Source organism: Dermochelys coriacea, chromosome 3 (genome assembly GCF_009764565.3).
Source record: "Dermochelys coriacea isolate rDerCor1 chromosome 3, rDerCor1.pri.v4, whole genome shotgun sequence".
Taxonomy (NCBI): Eukaryota; Metazoa; Chordata; order Testudines; family Dermochelyidae; genus Dermochelys; species Dermochelys coriacea.
Genome location: NC_050070.1, coordinates 157,913,114 through 157,930,350, shown reverse-complemented (window position 1 = coordinate 157,930,350; position 17,237 = coordinate 157,913,114). Strand labels below are relative to the sequence as shown.

The window sequence follows — 17,237 nt, the reverse complement described above, 5'->3', positions numbered from 1 at the left end:
GCGCCTTCCAAACTCTGAGAGGGACGAGGTGTGTCTCATGCTTTCAGAAGTCTTAAAAGAGCAACACTCCGATGCGGAAACTACAGAACCCGAAACACCAAAAAAGAAAATCAGTCTTCTACTGGTGGCATCTGACTCAGATAATGAAAATGAACATGTGTCGATCTGCACTGCTTTGGATTGTTATAAAGCAGCACCCATCATTAGCATGGATGCATGTCCCCTGAATGGTGGTTGAAGCATGAAGGGACATATGAATCTTTAGCGCAACTAGCACATAAATATCTTGTGATGCCGGCTACAACAGTGCCATGAGAACGCCTGTTCTCACCTTCAGGTGACATTGTAAAGAAGAAGCGGGCAGCATTATCTCCTACAAATGTAAACAAACTTGTTTGTGTTAGCGATTGGCTGAACAAGAAGTCGGACTGAGTGAACTTGTAGGCTCCGAAGTTTTACATTGTTTTGTTTTTCAGTGCAGTTATGTAACAAAAAATAAATCTATATTTGTAAGTTGCACTTTCACAACAAACAGCTTGTACTACAGTACTTGACTAAGGTGAATTGAAAAATACTATTTCTTTTGTTTATCATTTTTACAGTGCAAATATTTATAAACAAATATACACTGATTTAAATTACATCACAGAATACAATATATATGAAAATGTAGAAAAACATCCAAAATATTTAATAAATTTCAATTGGTATTGTTGTTTAGCTGTGTGATTGAAACTGAAATTAATTGCGATTAATTTTTTTTAGTTAATCGCGCGAGTTAACCGCGATTAACCGACAGTCCTAGACAAGACATAAATGAAGCATTTGACACTGATAAAGAAAATGACAACGAAAGCAAGATGCTTGAAGAGTTGGCCTGCTGCCTACCTAGCAGCATAAGTACATATAAAAATGACTTTTCTTTTATATTCACTATGTGTCTGTTTTATTTCTTTAATTTCATTTTCCTTTTGTACCTATTCAGTCTTGAATGATAGATTAGCATTTAAATATAAGTAACACTGCTAAAAATGTAATTATTAAAACTTCATTATATTGTCTTTTGCATTTTTCTGAGTTAAATAACTTAAAAGTAACTTTTTTTTTTTAAATTAGCCATAAATATCTAAGGCTAAACTTACTGGAAACCATGAAATCTTGCTTTTTTTTTGGTTAGTTGTTACTGTTCTAGTAATTAATACTTTTAAATATCTGACCAATATTTGACCAGTTATTTTTGGACCCACTCAACTCTATGCCGACAGTTACATTTTGGCCATTAATAACTACCCCAGTCTGATTTGATTAACTTGATGCGGGGGAGAGGGAAATGGAGAGGGAAAGATGTCCAGAAAGAGAGTCAATTTGTCACTCAAAGGGAAATAACTAAATTAGAACCACACAACTACCTTAATAGGAAGAGATTCCCTGGAGAAAGGACTCAAAACATGAAGTTTAGTGGAAAGCCTCCCCTCTAACTACAAAGAAATCTATTTCCAACAGACTGAGAAGTCACTTCAAGTCTTCTGGCCCCATGCTAATTCTGATCTAGCTTGTGCTTTGGATACAACATAGGATAAAGAAGTTTAACCAGGCATAATACCATATAATGTGTAGTAGACAAATTAAGACTTCAAGATGGATAAAAATTGATTTGGGAAAAAAACAACAAATTTTTTAAAACGATTTTTTATTTAAATTATAATAGGTTTTTCTTTTTCAAAAAAATGCTGTTTAAAAATCTGAATTTAATACAAAATATGTGAAGGCCTAAACTTATTATAATCTCTTAAAAAACAAATAAAAAATAAATATGCTGACTCCATGAACCTTTAAAGGAAAAAAACTTTAAAGGCTACTTTTCTATACAAAGAAAGAATCGGGGGAACATACAATTTTTATGTCAATCTTTATCAATATGGCACAATAGGTCACATACTGTATTAGGTTTCAGAGTAGCAGCCGTGTTAGTCTGTATTCGCAAAAAGAAAAGGAGTACTTGTGGCACCTTAGAGACTAACAAATTTATTTGAGCATAAGCTTTCGTGAGCTACACGTCATCCGATGAAGTGAGCTGTAGTTCACAAAAGCTTATGCTCAAATAAATTTGTTAAGTCTCTAAGGTGCCACAAGTACTCCTTTTCTTTTTTGTAATGGTCTCTTACTCCTGTTTTATAGGTTCTCTCTACCTGAGCTTTGACTGGCTCAGTTTTCAAATTATTACTATTTATGACTCCACCCCATAATTTACCATTTTCTAACATTCTAAAAATGTACAAGAAGAATCTAAAAACATTAAGTTATATAATTGCTTAAATAAATGTTTATACGTATAGTGTGCCCTCGTAGGTAGCAAAAAAAAAATACACTAGATTTGGTACAAAGGCTCTACATCATTGTAAATGAACCTTTTTTAAATAGCTAATCAACTAATGAGAATGCACCTTTCTTTAGAAAATAAATGAAGTAGAAAAATAGGAAAATTGATTAAAAATCTATGATTTACATTGAGGCTTTCCATTTGGTGATTTAGATCACCAATTTAAATCAATCCATCCTGTAAGATTCAAAGAAAGGAAGTCAAAGGAAACCAGAGAGCCACAAATTCCCAAAGTAGATTCTAATTGTGACCCAGAGATGTGCAGCTCAGACAACCTCTAAATTTTGACAGTTCTTGTCTTGCAAAATTCTGGTTGTTGTGATTTCACCCAAACTGGAGGGTGAATACTATGGGAGGGAAGTGAACTCCCCCCGAATTAAAAAACTAAATAAAATGAAGGTTTTATTAAATGGAACACCATACACATGCTACGGGCACTCTGCAGACATATGCACACTTGAAACCTAAAGAAACCCAAAATGAAAGTCTTGCAATTCTATAAATCATATACAGTAGTACTATTTACTAGTCAGGCTGACTATTCTTTTGTATCTATGATTAAATCCCAATCCAATATACCAGTATATTTGCTTTTCTGAAATGTCATGGCTATTATGAAGTTACTGTCAAACTAGTTCAAAGTTGTCAAAAACATGCTCAGTTGATGTTCAGCTGGCTAGAGAGGAACATGGATCTCTTAAAAGTTGACAATTCTAAAATCAGTTGTCCGGTCCTTTCATGGTTTGCAATACTTCTACAATTTTCCATAATTAACTATGACTATAGTTATTGTGAGAGATGTGGGGTAGAAATCTGGATTGTCTATTTTAACTGCACACAGCAAAGGAAGAAACACAGGACTACAGCCTATCAAAGGCAACTGAGAAGGCACCATCTCTCTTTTCAAGTCTTTGCCTTTCAGGTTGTTTTTTCTTAAAACTGATATAGTCACAAATTGATTTTGGCAAACCTGAAATGTCAACAATGGCAACAGACTGCTCCAGAATGAAGCTGATGTTAAAGAGGTGCTGGAAGGCCAGAACCGGGACATAATCTAAACACAGCCATGAAAAATTATGTAAACAACATTATAAAATAATCCAAAGAAATTTCTGTATTTTAAGATGAGCACCGATGCTTTCTATTTTGCTGCTAACAACTCTTGGTAGTAAATTATTTTACAGAAAAATGTACAATCTGTTTTCATTACTTTAATCCATTCACTTTCTTGTTTCCTACAACTTCCTTCATCTTTAAACATGCTGATTCAAACTCTCACTCTGATATTGAGTAATCATTAATCACCTGTTTGCAGCATGATAATCCTTCAAATTAATAAAGTATAGAAGAGAAACCACCACCTACTGTATCCAACACTGAAAAGTAAACTGACTAGCCAGCTTTTCATTGGAGCATCTTATCAAAAATTCCTAGGGTCTACCAAACCAGTCTACAACTCCAGCTATTCATTTATTCAACAGTTGATTCCACCTACTAGCCACATCCTTTGCTTCAACCACTACTGACTTCACCCATTCCTAATGCCTGCTAGGCAGTTCAAGATAACAAAAATTATTGTTTCCTAATTAGCATAACAAAAGTCTTAATGTCTCACCATATCCCTTAACTTGTTAGAATAAAGTTTTCACTTACAGATGGAAATTAGAGCCTAATTTTTCTATATCATCAAAAACTTTCAAATATGTTTGTGTAATTACTTTAGAATGACCCTAAAGACTTCAAAAGAATAAAAATGTAAAGAGAGTCCACTAAATTGTGTTCTCTCTTTTGAAACAAAATATAGCCTTATCAAAAATGATCTCAAAACATTCTACAAACTGAAATGGATACACAAAGAAATCAAGCAGCCTAGAGGCTACAGTAGGAAAGGAAGATGGTGTAGATGCAGCAACTGTTTAACACTGTACAGCAGTTTTCTGTGCAAGTAGTAAGAATCCCTAACTGCAGGAGTGAATTAAGTACAATGTAATTACCTTAATTATATTCTGGCTAAGGCTTGTCTATATTAGGAAAGTGCACCGGTTTAATTAAATTAATTTTAAAATAGTCTAGTTAAAATGAACACCATGCCTTAATGTATGTAAAAACCAGTTTAACTCAGATGGTAAACATGGATAGATACAAATCAGTTTAACCCAGATGCTAAACATGAATAGACACATGGGTTAAAAAAGTATAATGCCTCTACTACAAAGTTAGGCAGGTTACGACAGCCTTGCATCAAACTAGCTGTGCATGTGTCTACACTTAAATTCGTCTCCCACCAATGTAAGTGCCTCATTACAATGACACAGTAACACCACTTCCATGAACAGAGTCACTATACTAAGATCGACGAGTGTGAGTGCAGACACTGCATTACTTATGTCAACCCCAACAGTCCTCCAGCTGCTGTCACACAAACTGATTGTTCAGCATGGTGAGCACACCTAGCAGCTCTCCACTGTTGTGTGCAGCTGTCCAGCTGACCATGCCAGCTACACGCTCCAGACACACTCTGGCCTGGAACAGGCAGGAGATATTGGATCTCCTGTTCCTCAGGGAGAAAAGGCTGAGCAGGCACAACTACAAACCAGACAGAAATGAGGACATCTGCAAGCAAACCGCATAGAAGATGTAGGAGAAGGGGAGTGATGGGGATCGGCAACAGCGCCGCATGAAAGTGAAGGAACTGAAGCAGGCATACCATAAGACCAGAAAGGCCAAAAGTCAATCCAGTGCCGAGCCACAGAACTACCACTTTTACCAAGAGCTGCACACCATACTTGGCAGAGAGCCCACCACCATACTGCAGACCACCAGGGATATCTCCAAGGACAAAAACTCCTGCTATGAACAGCAAGGACAAGGAGAAGGGACATGGGACTAGGGGTTCCAGCTATGCTGCAAGCCAGGACCTGTTTGTGACTCCACTGCAGTCCAGTCAGTCAAGCATGGTACCTTGGAGGACCCTTCAGATAAGTGAGTAAATGCATCATTCTAATGGGAGATGCGCTCAGCTACCCACTTTTTATTAGAAAAAAGTAGAGATATAACAAAGGGAGGTAGCATTATCAGCTTTTCATTTCCCTGTACAGTTAGGCAGGGAGGGCCATGTGGAGCAGCTTGTTTATGTACACAGCGATGTCCCTTGAATCTTCCTGAGAGATCTCAATGAAACTTTCATGGAGGCACTCTGCTATCCTCTCCCAAAGGTTTTAGGAATGGCAGCCTTATCTCTTCTTCCATGGTTGGACATTTTCCCATACCAGTTGGCGATAACTTTCGCAGGCACCATTGTGGTACACAGACGAGCAGTATTTGGGCCCAGACTGCTTTAGGATGCCAGCAGAACCTGTACTTTCTATGCCTTTGTTACCCTCGGGATTCATATGTTAGCTAAAACCACCTCAGCTTATAAACAATGGTACCAGCTGCGATGGGTTGGATCACAGAAACCCCCTTGGGGCTGTCAACTGATGTGCCAAGACAACTTCTGCCCCTGCTTTCCCTGCCAGCTTTTGACTCCAGCACCCTGTCTTGTTGAGGCAGACACACCAGTCTGCTCCAACACACATCCAGGGTCTGAACCACATGCCCTAAAGCTGCATACTTAACTGAAAGCAACTTAAGAAGCGTTCCTGTCTTTAACACTCAGATGCCCAACTCCCAATGGGGTCCAAACCCCAAATAAATCCGTTTTACTCTGTATAAAGCTTATACAGGGTAAACTCATAAATTATTCGTCCTCTATAACACTGATAGAGAGATGTGCACAGCTGTTTGCCCTCCCCTCCCAGGTATTAACACATACTCTGGGTTAATTAATAAGTAAAAAGCGATTTTATTAAATACAGAAAGTAGGATTTAAGTGGTTCCAAGTAGTGACAGACAGAACAAAGTGAATTACCAAGCAAAATAAAACAAAACACGCAAGTCGAAGCCTAGTACAATAATAAAACCAAATACAGATAAAATCTCACCCTCAGAGATGTTTCAATAAGTTTCTTTCACAGACTGGACCCCTTCCTAGTCTGGGCACAATCCTTTCCCCTGGTACAGCCCTTGTTCCAGCTCAGGTGGTAGCTAAGGGATTTCTCATGATGGCGGCCCCTTTGTTCTGTTCCACCCACTTATATATCTTTTGCATAAGGTGGGAATCCTTTGTCCCTCTGGGTTCCCACCCTCCCTTCTCAATGGAAAAGCACTAGGTTACAGATGGATTTCAGTTCAGGTGACACATGTCACTGTTAGACTTCATTACCCACTTGCCAGCACACACGTATACAGGAAGACTTACAAGTAAAACAGACCATCTACAGTCAATTGTCCTGGTTAATGGGAGCCATTCAGATTCCAAACCACCATTAATGGCCCACACTTTGCATAAATACAATAGGACCTCAGAGTTATATTTCATATTTCTAGTTTCAGATACAAGAGTGATACATTTATACAAATAGGATGACCACACTCAGTAGATTATAAACTTTGTAATACCTTACAAGAGACGTTTTGCATGAAGCATATTCCAATTACATTATATTCACACTCATTAGCATATTTTTATAAAATCATATAGAGTGCAACATCACACCAGTATACAGTGCCATTACCCTATATGCATCGTTTCATGAAACCATGCAATACTCTCCTCATTTACTTCACCCTGGCAGGCAATACTCACTCTGACTAGTGGTGAGTGGTTCAGCACAAAAGTAATCCAAAGCAGAAGTGTCAAGAAGCAGGTCTTGTTTAAAACTTTAGGGAGCAAGGAAGGGAGTTCTGAACCTTAACTTTCGTTTTCCATAATGACTATACTAATAATGGTACCGCCGTGTGTATTACCTGTAGCTGCTGCCATTGTGGCCTTGAGGGGCTCTTCCTCCACATCTGCAGAACGCCTAAGCCATATGAGGAGGAGAAAGAAGAGAACTCAGGATGACATGTTCAATGAGATCTTACAAGCCACTGCTGCATCATACGGTGAGTAAAAGGCCTGGAGGCCACCAGTCAGTGCTCAGTTTTCAGGCCCAGAAGAGGGTCTCCACCACTGCAGTTGCTCTGTGAACACTAACAACTACCTTGAACCGATATTCGCTATTTCCCACAGCAATCCATCTCCACGAAAAAGTCATGTTCCCCGCTGATGCAGTTCTTCTTGCAACTCTACCAATACCAGAGGATCATGTACCCTGTGCGTGACAATAGTGCAGAGCTGTGCAGGTTCCATGTTTCTCTCACAGATGGTGGACAGCAAGGAGGGCTGTGCAGGTTCATGGGATTTTTCAGAAAGGCTCAAAAATTATTTCTAGTTTTCTAGTATAAACAATACCAACACCCCGATTCTTATGAAAGGTGCCATGGACTCTTTAGTCACTCCAAGCAACTATGATCTGTCTTAAATGTCAAAGGGGGGGAAAAAACAGCATTTCCAGCAGCATACTGCCCCGTTTTCATAATGGAAGAACAACTAGGAGGAAAGAGTGCCACATACTGAAACACCAATATCACTTATGGCAACATCTATATGTTCTTTGAAGGTCACCTATCTGGGAGCTAATCCTGATTGTCTGGTAACTTCACAACATAAGCTGAAATAACAATACAGTGTTTTCTAATGGTTGGCAAGGGTGTTGAAAGGGAATTGACAACGCTGAAGGACAGGGAAGATTGTGAAAAGCCTGTCCACACTGGACCTGCTTTAAGTCAACAGTATTCGGCCCCCACCTTCACAAGCAGCAAATTCACCTTAGTTTCTTTTTTTGTCTATTTCTGAATTGTGGACTCTACAATTAAGCATAAAAGTTTGTCATCTTTTTTACTGGTGCAAGAATATAAATTGATTATCAACAAATTCTAAAGGTTTTATTGCTGAACAATTCTATAATAAATGTCCTTCTGTAGAGACTATGTCATCAAAGGAGGATTTTTTTAATGCGCCAGAAGGACTAGTCACAGCAAATTTCAGTTACCACTATGCTTGTATTGAGTCAGCAACAAGTTAAATGTTATTTTAGGAGAATTCTAAGTGGGGAAAAAAAGATACGTGAAGATTTTTCATTATAAAAAACAAACTCAAACCACACAAAACTCACTAAAGATTCATCCAGTATAAATGCTACAGAAAGCATGAATCACCAATATGACAACTAAATCTAATGTATACACTTTTAAGTACAGATAATATCAATCGTATATTTACAACTTTAGAAACAAATACCAAAAACTCATCAACTGCCAAATGAGTGCTGCTGCTGCTGCTTTGGAAGCAGAATGGTCCCCGTTCTTCAGAACATTCATGTTCAATAATTATTTTGGCATATGCCAAAATTTTCCTGAGGAACATAACTGACAGAAAGGAAATAAAGATTAGCAGTTTACAACTTAGCTAAACCTACACAGAATTTCATGGGACAAAGAAAAGGCAGCCCTCTGGCTAGAGAAGCTTCTTCATGACAACTTTCAAAGTGCCACTGCAAATACTAGAAGTGTTAGAGTTTCTCAAAAAAAAGTTCAAAGAATATTTTATAATGGGAACTAGCTGGCAATCTAAATATAAGGGGAGGTCACAGATTCTGTGACTTTCCGTGACCTCCATGACTTCTGCAGTAGCCGATGCAGCTGGCTCAGGGGCTGCCCAAGCCAGGCAGCTCCTGGGCCAGCAGAAACAGCAGTTTGAGTGCGTGGGAGGGGCTCAGGGCTGGGGCAGGGGATTGGGCTGCAGGGCGGTGATTACCTGGGGGGGAGGGGTCCCCGACTCCCACCAGCATGCCCCTGCAGCTCCTAGGCTACGGTTCCCAACCACTGGGAGTTGCGGAACAGACACTTGAGGTGGGAGCAGCACGCTGAGCTCCCCTGGCCACACCTCCTCCTAGGAGTTGCAGGGACATGGTGGTCAGAGCTGGGTAGGAAGCGTGCCAGCCCCGCCTCTCCACAACACCAGTGGGGATCCTGGGCCACCACACACCTCCCCCCCAGCATCAGCGGGGGTCCCGGACACACACACACCCAGCATCCCTGGCGTCCCCAGACACACACACACTCCCGAGCACCCATGGCTCCCAGCCCAAGTTTTAGTTAGAGGTATATAGTAAAAGTCATGGACAGGTCATGGGCCGTGAATTTTTGTTTACTGCCTGTGACCTGTCCATGACTTTTACTAAAAATATCCATGACTAAAACGTAGCCTTAGTTATAATTAATACTGTTGAACCTAGGGCTGAGTATTTGTAGTATTATTGAAAAGCAACAAGAGTGACACTGGAAATATGCAAGACAAAAGTCAAGAGACTAACGGTATGTCTACACTAGAAACACAAGTCGACCTATATTAGGCTGATTTGCAGCCACCACAGTAATTACTGCAGTGATGCATGTCCACACCACCCTCCTTGGGTAGGTGGTGAACATCCTGACCAGGAGCACTTCCACCAACCTAAGAGGCGCAGTGTGGGGAGCTGAGAGCCTGGTCTCTCAGCTCAGCTGGCAGCTCCCTGTCAGGAGCCTGGCTGCCCCACAGACTCCTGGTGGGCTGCCTCCCCCTGAACACCCGCCTGGAGGTGGGAGAAGCCGCCCAGGGCTTCTTGCCTTTGCTGAGTGGGGTCCAGCTGCCCCACTCCGCCTGCTACCTGGTGGAAGCTGGGCAGCCTTGTCAATTTCATGACTCTGAGCTGTGAAAGGGCTTCTCACCCTGGCTCCTGCCGTGAAATTGACAGGACAGCCAACAGCCGAAGTAAGTAATACAGGGTCTACACAAACACTGCATCGTCCTAACTACACCAACATAAGCCCTACACCTCTTGTGGAGGTGGAGTTATGACCATGTAATAGGAAACTTATATTGGCAGGACAAGGCAGTACTGTAGACACTGACATAATTAGGTAGAAGTAAACTGCCTTATGTCAACCTAACTGTGTAGTGTAGACCAACCCTAAATCAGGTTCCACCATAATTTAATGATGCTGCATCACTTACAACTGTAAATGTTGCAATGATTAATTTGATATGTTAGATCATGTTTAATGTAGGATAGAATTGGCTTAGGTTGACACTTCTCTGCTATTGTTGATGTTAAATAAGATCTCACCTTTTTGCAAGATGGCTGATATCAAGAGCAAACTCAGATTAAATTATTTAGCTACGTTTAAGAATGTATACTTCAGGAGAAGGGCTTCTTTGCATGTAAGTTTTCCAAACACTCTACTGCATGAAATGGGGCAAACAGTTTTATACATTCTCAAAATGACACTGGAGTTTCTTAAAGGTTTACAATAGAGTCCTATGTTTCTTATAAAGGGAAAGAATGAATCAAGTGTCAGCAGTATAAAGTAACTAAAGGAGGGGGAGGGTGTGTTTGCGCACGCAGAGAGTCTCCAAAATTAATCTTTGAGGAACTGCTTTATTACCAAGCAGAAAGCCAGACCACGAGATTTACATTTACCCGCTGTTCTTTCAGATACTCTTGAACTTGTAACTCAATCTTGTAGCCTTTTGATTAGAGATCAACTCTAAAATGCTTTAGTTAAAACAAATAAAGCAGAGGCAGCACATACTTATTGATTTGTTGCCCATAACTAACAAAACGTTATTTATAAATTCAACTTCCCAAACTAAATGACTCATTTTTGGGGTCTAAATAACTAACACTTTTTACAAAATCAGATTCCAAAAAGTTCTTTAAATTTCTTATGAAACTAACCACAGCCATACCTATTACAGACAAATTTGCAATTTATCACCACCAGTTTCATAAGAAAACAGAATGGAATTCTTAACTCTCAGAAGGTACTGTAACGTGTAAATTAAGTTTTGCAGAGATATAAGGCTGTATGGGTCCAATTTTCAGAGGTAGCGAGCAGCTGCTCTTACTGACTTCATCTGTACATGATGCCGACTTCCCCCTGTGACTCTAGCCTGAAAAAAAAAAATCTGGCCCAAACTATACAGCGAATTCATGTCAAATCTGCAAATAGTTTTGGTTGATCCAAAACTGCATTTTTCAACAAATAAACTACAAAAATTTTTACACAGCTCTATTTAGGAGATTAACTGTAATGGGCATCCAGGTTTAAAAAAAATCTTGGCCCTATTTACTACTGATGCCATTTTCTTACATTTCACTTGGTTTGAATAGTAAAACTAGACCATCCATTTATGGTTAGTTTCACTTCATGTTCTCAAGCAGTAGTGCAGAGGTGGGCAAACTACGGCCCACGGGCCACATCCAGGACCATCCTGCTTGGCCCTTGTGCTCCCGGCCGGGGAGGCTAGCCCCCGGCTCCTCCCAAGCTGTCCCCTGTCCCCCGCAGCCTCAGCTCGCCGTGCTGCCAGCGCTCTGGGCAGTGGGGCTTCGAGCTCCTGCTGGGGAGTGCGCCTGGCTCCAGTTGGGCGGCGCAGCCACCAGTCCTGCTGCTCTGAGCGGTATGGTAAGGGGGCAGGGAGCGGCCGGGGAGGAGAAAGGAACAGCCTTCCCTACCTGACCCTCCATACAGTTTCGGAACTCCGATGTGGCCCTCAGGCCAAAAAGTTTGCCCATGTCTGCAGTAGTGCAAAGACAAAAAGTGTTAGGTCACAAGCAGTGGTGGGTAATGTCTAAAGGTTTTGTAAATTTTGTTTTAAATACACAGAAACCCAAGAATTTTAATCTGAAGTGTTTTTTCTTCTTCATCACCTCTCCACACACCACAACACACACATACACACAGAGCTGGGATACAGAGAGACCTGTGCTCCAAGAGAGCCTCTCCTCCTTGTAAAAAGAAAAGGAGTACTTGTGGCACCTTAGAGACTAACAAATTTATTAGAGCATAAGTTTTCGTGAGCTACAGCTCACTTCATCGGATGCATCAGTAGTTGTAGCTCACGAAAGCTTATGCTCAAATAAATTTGTTAGTCTCTAAGGTGCCACAAGTACTCCTTTTCTTTTTGTGAATACAGACTAACTCGGCTGCTACTCTGAAACCTCTCCTCCTTGTAGAAGTCAGGGGAAGGTGACTTCAGGAAGGTCCTGAGAAGATTTCTTCTCATTTTACAAGTAATATGTAACAAGCTACTCGAGCATTCCTTAATGCCCCACAAGTCTATTGTGTCTTCAGTCTTGCTGGCTCATTTCACACTGCATTCAGGAGAGAATAGGAAATAAGTGCATATACAGTAGAATCTCAGAGTTACAGACACCTCGGGAAAGGAGATTGTTCATAACCCTGAAATGTTCATAACTCTGAACAAAACATTATGGTTGTTCTTTCTAAAGTTTACAACTGAACAATGACTTAACAAGCTTTGAAATTTTACTATGCAGAAGAAAAATGCTGCTTTTAGCCACCTTAATTTAAATGAAACAAGCACAGAAACACTTTCCAAACCTTGTCGTTTTTTGTTGTTGTTGTTTTTTTTTTTTAAGTAGTTTATATTTAACAGTACTCTGGTCGGTTGGGGTTTTTTTGGTCTCTGCTGCTGCCTGATTGAATACTTCCAGTTCCAAACGAGGTGTGTGGTTGACTAGTCAGTTCGTAATTCTGGTGTTCATAACTCTGAGATTCTACTGCAGCTATAAAGAGTTCAATTTGCCCTGATAGGAGAGAGGTTGTGGCCTTTTTTGCTTTTTTATAATGTAGAAAAAAAGATTTTCCCACCCCAAAAAAATACTAAGCATGCGCACAGTGAATGAGTTTTTACTCATAGGTACCATGAGAGAACTGTGAGCAGTGGCTACATATCCAGAAACACAACAGTGCATGTGGTCACCTTTGGAACATTTTATTCACAATCCTTAGGGCTAGAAACTTGTTTTTCAATGAAGGCTTACATTGATGGCTTATTCTCAAATTTTCCCACACCATCATTGGTGTGGAGACTTTTTTCAAGACCTGCCAAATCATTTAGAAGACAAACTAAAACATTGTATGGACCCAATGCCATGGTTCCACATTTAAGGCTGCAACTGGGATGTTATGAGTCCTACCCCTCAGTGGCATACACACAAAAAAGGTCCATTGTCACCAGTAGGACTTTGATTTTATCAGGTAAAATCTCTAAAGATATTCTTGCCGAGCATCCAAGCTTCTCTTATCTCCTAACACTGAGCAGATGTGCATGCACCATCCCTACACAGTAACGGACTAAGTCGTCTCCAGCCCAGGGCTAATGCTGGACTTTCCTTGACCAGGATGGAGATGGACAGTGGAACTGATGCTCAGTTCCTTACCCCTGTCCCCCCAACCTCCCACCCGCAGCACAGAAGCAGCAAATCACAGAGTTTAATACAGAATACATAAAAGTCAGATCGGGGGAGGGCGATCGATTGAGAAAAGAAGTCTCTTGAGACTACGGGGGTTGGGAGAGAAACAGGGACTAGCTGGGCAAGGACACTGGAAAGGAGGGGGCAATAAGGAGTAGCAATGAAAACCAAGAAGAGGCTGGGACTAAGAGCTGTGAGGGGAATGGGGGTGGAAGGAACACACAGTAGGAACCAGAGATGGAGAGGCATTTGGACTAGGAACCAGCATAGGGGAACAGGGGTGGGGGAATCTTTAAGTACCTGATCACATACTTACTGCCCCCCACGGGACCCCTACCTCATTCAGTGCACAGGATGGACCTGCTCTGAGGATAAATCAGTCTCCTTCACTACACCCTGATCTGTAGGCTCCCAGCCTCATATATTGCATAAGTTGGAAGGTGTGTGCTATTTGTTCCACTGGAGCAGGTGAGTCTAGGCCGACCATAAGTAAAGGCCTGCCCCCTCAATTAAGAGGGAGGAACCACTGTGCCCAAGCCACGATTCATTTCTTGGAACAAGAAAAAAAATAGGATCAGGACTGAAAGTCATATGGTAAAAATCAGGGATCCAGTGGGGGACACCAAGCAGAGAAGCCAGACAGCGCCCACCGCCCCTCAAAGGCATTCAAGGAATCAGTGGACGCTGCCCGGACAAACTCTGCTTGGAGATGTGAGCAGAAACAGGCTCTGCAGTCACGAAGTATCCCCCTCTCCCCGTCCAGGTTTCCTCTGCCTGGAGTGATGGATGACCATCTTGGTTAGTGCCCGGAGAAGCCTGACGAGGAGTTCCCACAATTTTGTTGGGCCACAGTTAGGGTGTGAATATGAGGTGTTGGAAGTTTTGTAGTGAATGAGACAGGAGATTGCAGGAACAGAAAGGACAGTCTCATAGGTAAGACAATTGAATAACGCACTGAAGAACTAGAGTCTATCCCTTCCTGTGACAGAGTTCCTATGTGATGATGGGCAAGTTACTCAAACCAAACTTTTCACAGGTAGTCACTAACTGTGTAGCCTATTTTCTGGATGCCTAACATGAGACACTAGCATCTTATTTGCAGAAGTGCTGAGCACTCACAGAAGCAACTAAAGTTAATTAGTGGTGTGCTTTGAACATTAAGTGCTATATAATGCTCAGTGTTAGGAAAAAGTCAAGTCCTGGGTATCTCCAATCAGGTACTCAAAAGGAGTGGAAACTTTTCACCTTAATCTCTGTGCCTCAGCTCCCCACCTATAAAACAGGGATAATACTACCCCATCCTCACAGAGGAGGTGTAACGATGAATTCATTAATGTTGTGAATCACTCAGATACTACAGTGACAAACACCACAGAAAAGCCGACAAGGAAATTAATTGCGACTTCAGAGCAGGGTTTGGATGAAGTGTAGTGAATAAGGCTTCAGGCCACACACTGAACAGTGAAGTTAAAACAAAATATACAGTTGCTGCTCACTAAATAAGGACCTTCCATCCTGTGCACTGTAGAAGGGAGGGGTCCTGCGGAAAAAATAGTATGTGATCATGTAATTAAAACTGTATCGTAATACATATGCACAAGGGGGCTGAATTGAAGTTGCACATTAATTCTAGCATTTCCTAACTTCTGAGTGATTGACTTTGCAACCTTAACAACATTTTAAACGGTTTTTGTGTGTTTAATAGAAGTAGCTGTTTTAAATGCTTATTTGTTTTGGGACCTGATTAGCACTCCTCACACACAAAAACCCAAGTCAGTGGAGATTTCACAAGTGATTAGAACTAAATGAATAACTGTCATACTATTCAAGAAATTTTTCTCTTCCGTGTTGGTATGTATAAGGCAACACAAACGTGGGAAACTGTAACTCATCTCTATATACACTGTAAATCACAATCAGTGCTTTTAATTCATTTGGAAGAACAGACGCTATAAAAAAGATTGTAAACCTAAAACTTCAATTTATTCCTATAAACTACAGTCAGAAATAAGAATATTAAAACAAAAGGGTTTTTGTTTTTTTTTAATTTCATAAATATAGACTGTATCCCCATTTAATTTCAAGCTCTCTCCTTCAACTTTTCTTCATTTGGTGTCTCTGTAGGTTGCAGCCCTCCTAAAGAGAATGTGCCTAAAGGAAAATATGTCTGCGGATAAGAGGATTAAGTAGACAGTAATTATAAATTAATAGATCAAAACTAAGAGGATAAAAATAATCAAGTACAAGGGGAAATCTGGATGGTAGGACATACGACTAAAATAGTAAGGAAACAAATAAACTCAGCAATTAAACACCTACTTGGAAATACACTCTCTGATGCTGAAGTGTGTCTGCTTATCAAAGTCAAACTGCTTACTGCTGTACAAAACACAGAAGTACCAGCCCCTTATTCTACTAAATTTACAAAAACTCAACATACCACAGTGATTTAGTATGAAGTCCAAAAAGTTTGAAGAGTTTATTATAAAAACCCAGGCTGCGTCAAAACTGACGACAAAACCAGCAGAGAATACACAATAAGACTTTCTAGATCAAGCCTCCCGCCAAAAGAAGAGGAGGACTTGTGGCCCCTTAGAGACTAACACATTTTTTTGAGCGTAAGCTTTCGTGAGCGGTAGCATCCGATGAAGTGAGCTGTAGCTCACGAAAGCTTACGCTCAAATAAATGTGTTAGTCTCTAAGGGGCCACAAGTCCTCCTGTTCTTTTGGCGAATACAGCCTAACACGGCGGCTACTCTGAAGCCTCCCGCCACGGAGCCCAACTCCCGAGGGCTGTTTCCCCAGGGCAACAACACCCGTGAGTCACTTGGGTGCGCGCAAAGAGCATGACGGGCACGCTGCCGAACAAAGCCGGCCACGGCAGGGAGACGAGCACCCGGGGGCGGGGGCCTCCCCCGCGGCGCGTCAGTGTCCACGGAGCCGCGGGAGCGGGGGCGGAGCAGACCTGCCAGACACGCAGCAGCGGGACCGCGCGAAGCGGCGCCGCTCTGGGAGCAGGAGCAGGAGCAGGAGCAGGGGCAGCGAGGAACGCCCCCCGCCCCCGCCCCCGGTCCCGGTCCCGGTCCGGTCCCGTCCTCACACGCGGGCGGGGCGCTCCCTTACCTGAGCCGCGGCAGCGGGAGGAGGCCGCAGCCCCCGGGGCTCCCCGCCCCCTTCACACCCTCGCAACCGGAGGCTCAACCCCTCATGGAGCCGGGGGCCTGGTGACAGCGGCCGGGCCGCCGCGATGGGGGGGAGACATGCCGGGCCGCCGCCATCTTCCCCGAGATCACCCCTGACCTCCGACCTCTTCCCAAAGGTCACTTCCGGGTCACTTGTGCCAAACGTGGTCTTCCACTTTCCCCGCTTAAAGGGGCAGCGCCCAGCTCCCGAGCCCGGCTGCCACCCGCCGCGTCTTGCTAACACCCAAGTGCGGACACATGGCGAGAGTCTAGCCCTCCCCTCCCGGCCCCCGCAACAGTCATGAGCCTGCCTTAGAAGCGATCGATAGACTTGTCAGAAACAACACCCCGGGGGCTGTTTATCTTTGCCCGGGGAGAGAGGGAGGGAGGGGGGGGGGGGGTCACCGCTTTTCTCCACAACCATCCCGGGCT

At 42.2% G+C, this 17,237-nt stretch overlaps 1 protein-coding gene across 5 annotated transcripts in view; it reads right to left on the bottom strand.

Annotated features, from left to right (window-relative positions):
• Window positions 1-16,946, bottom strand: part of LCLAT1 (lysocardiolipin acyltransferase 1) — a 209,723-nt gene extending 192,777 nt beyond the window's left edge. For 4 of the 5 annotated variants that reach the window (XR_006280198.1, XM_038396929.2, XM_043511644.1 and 1 more), the window contains exon 1: window positions 16,747-16,945. The gene's annotated coding sequence lies outside the window, so the exon portion shown is untranslated. Of the gene's footprint in view, window positions 1-16,746 lie in introns of all 5 variants that reach the window. The other variant, XM_043511647.1, reaches the window with a different exon arrangement.
• Between the last annotated feature and the right edge of the window lie 291 nt (window positions 16,947-17,237).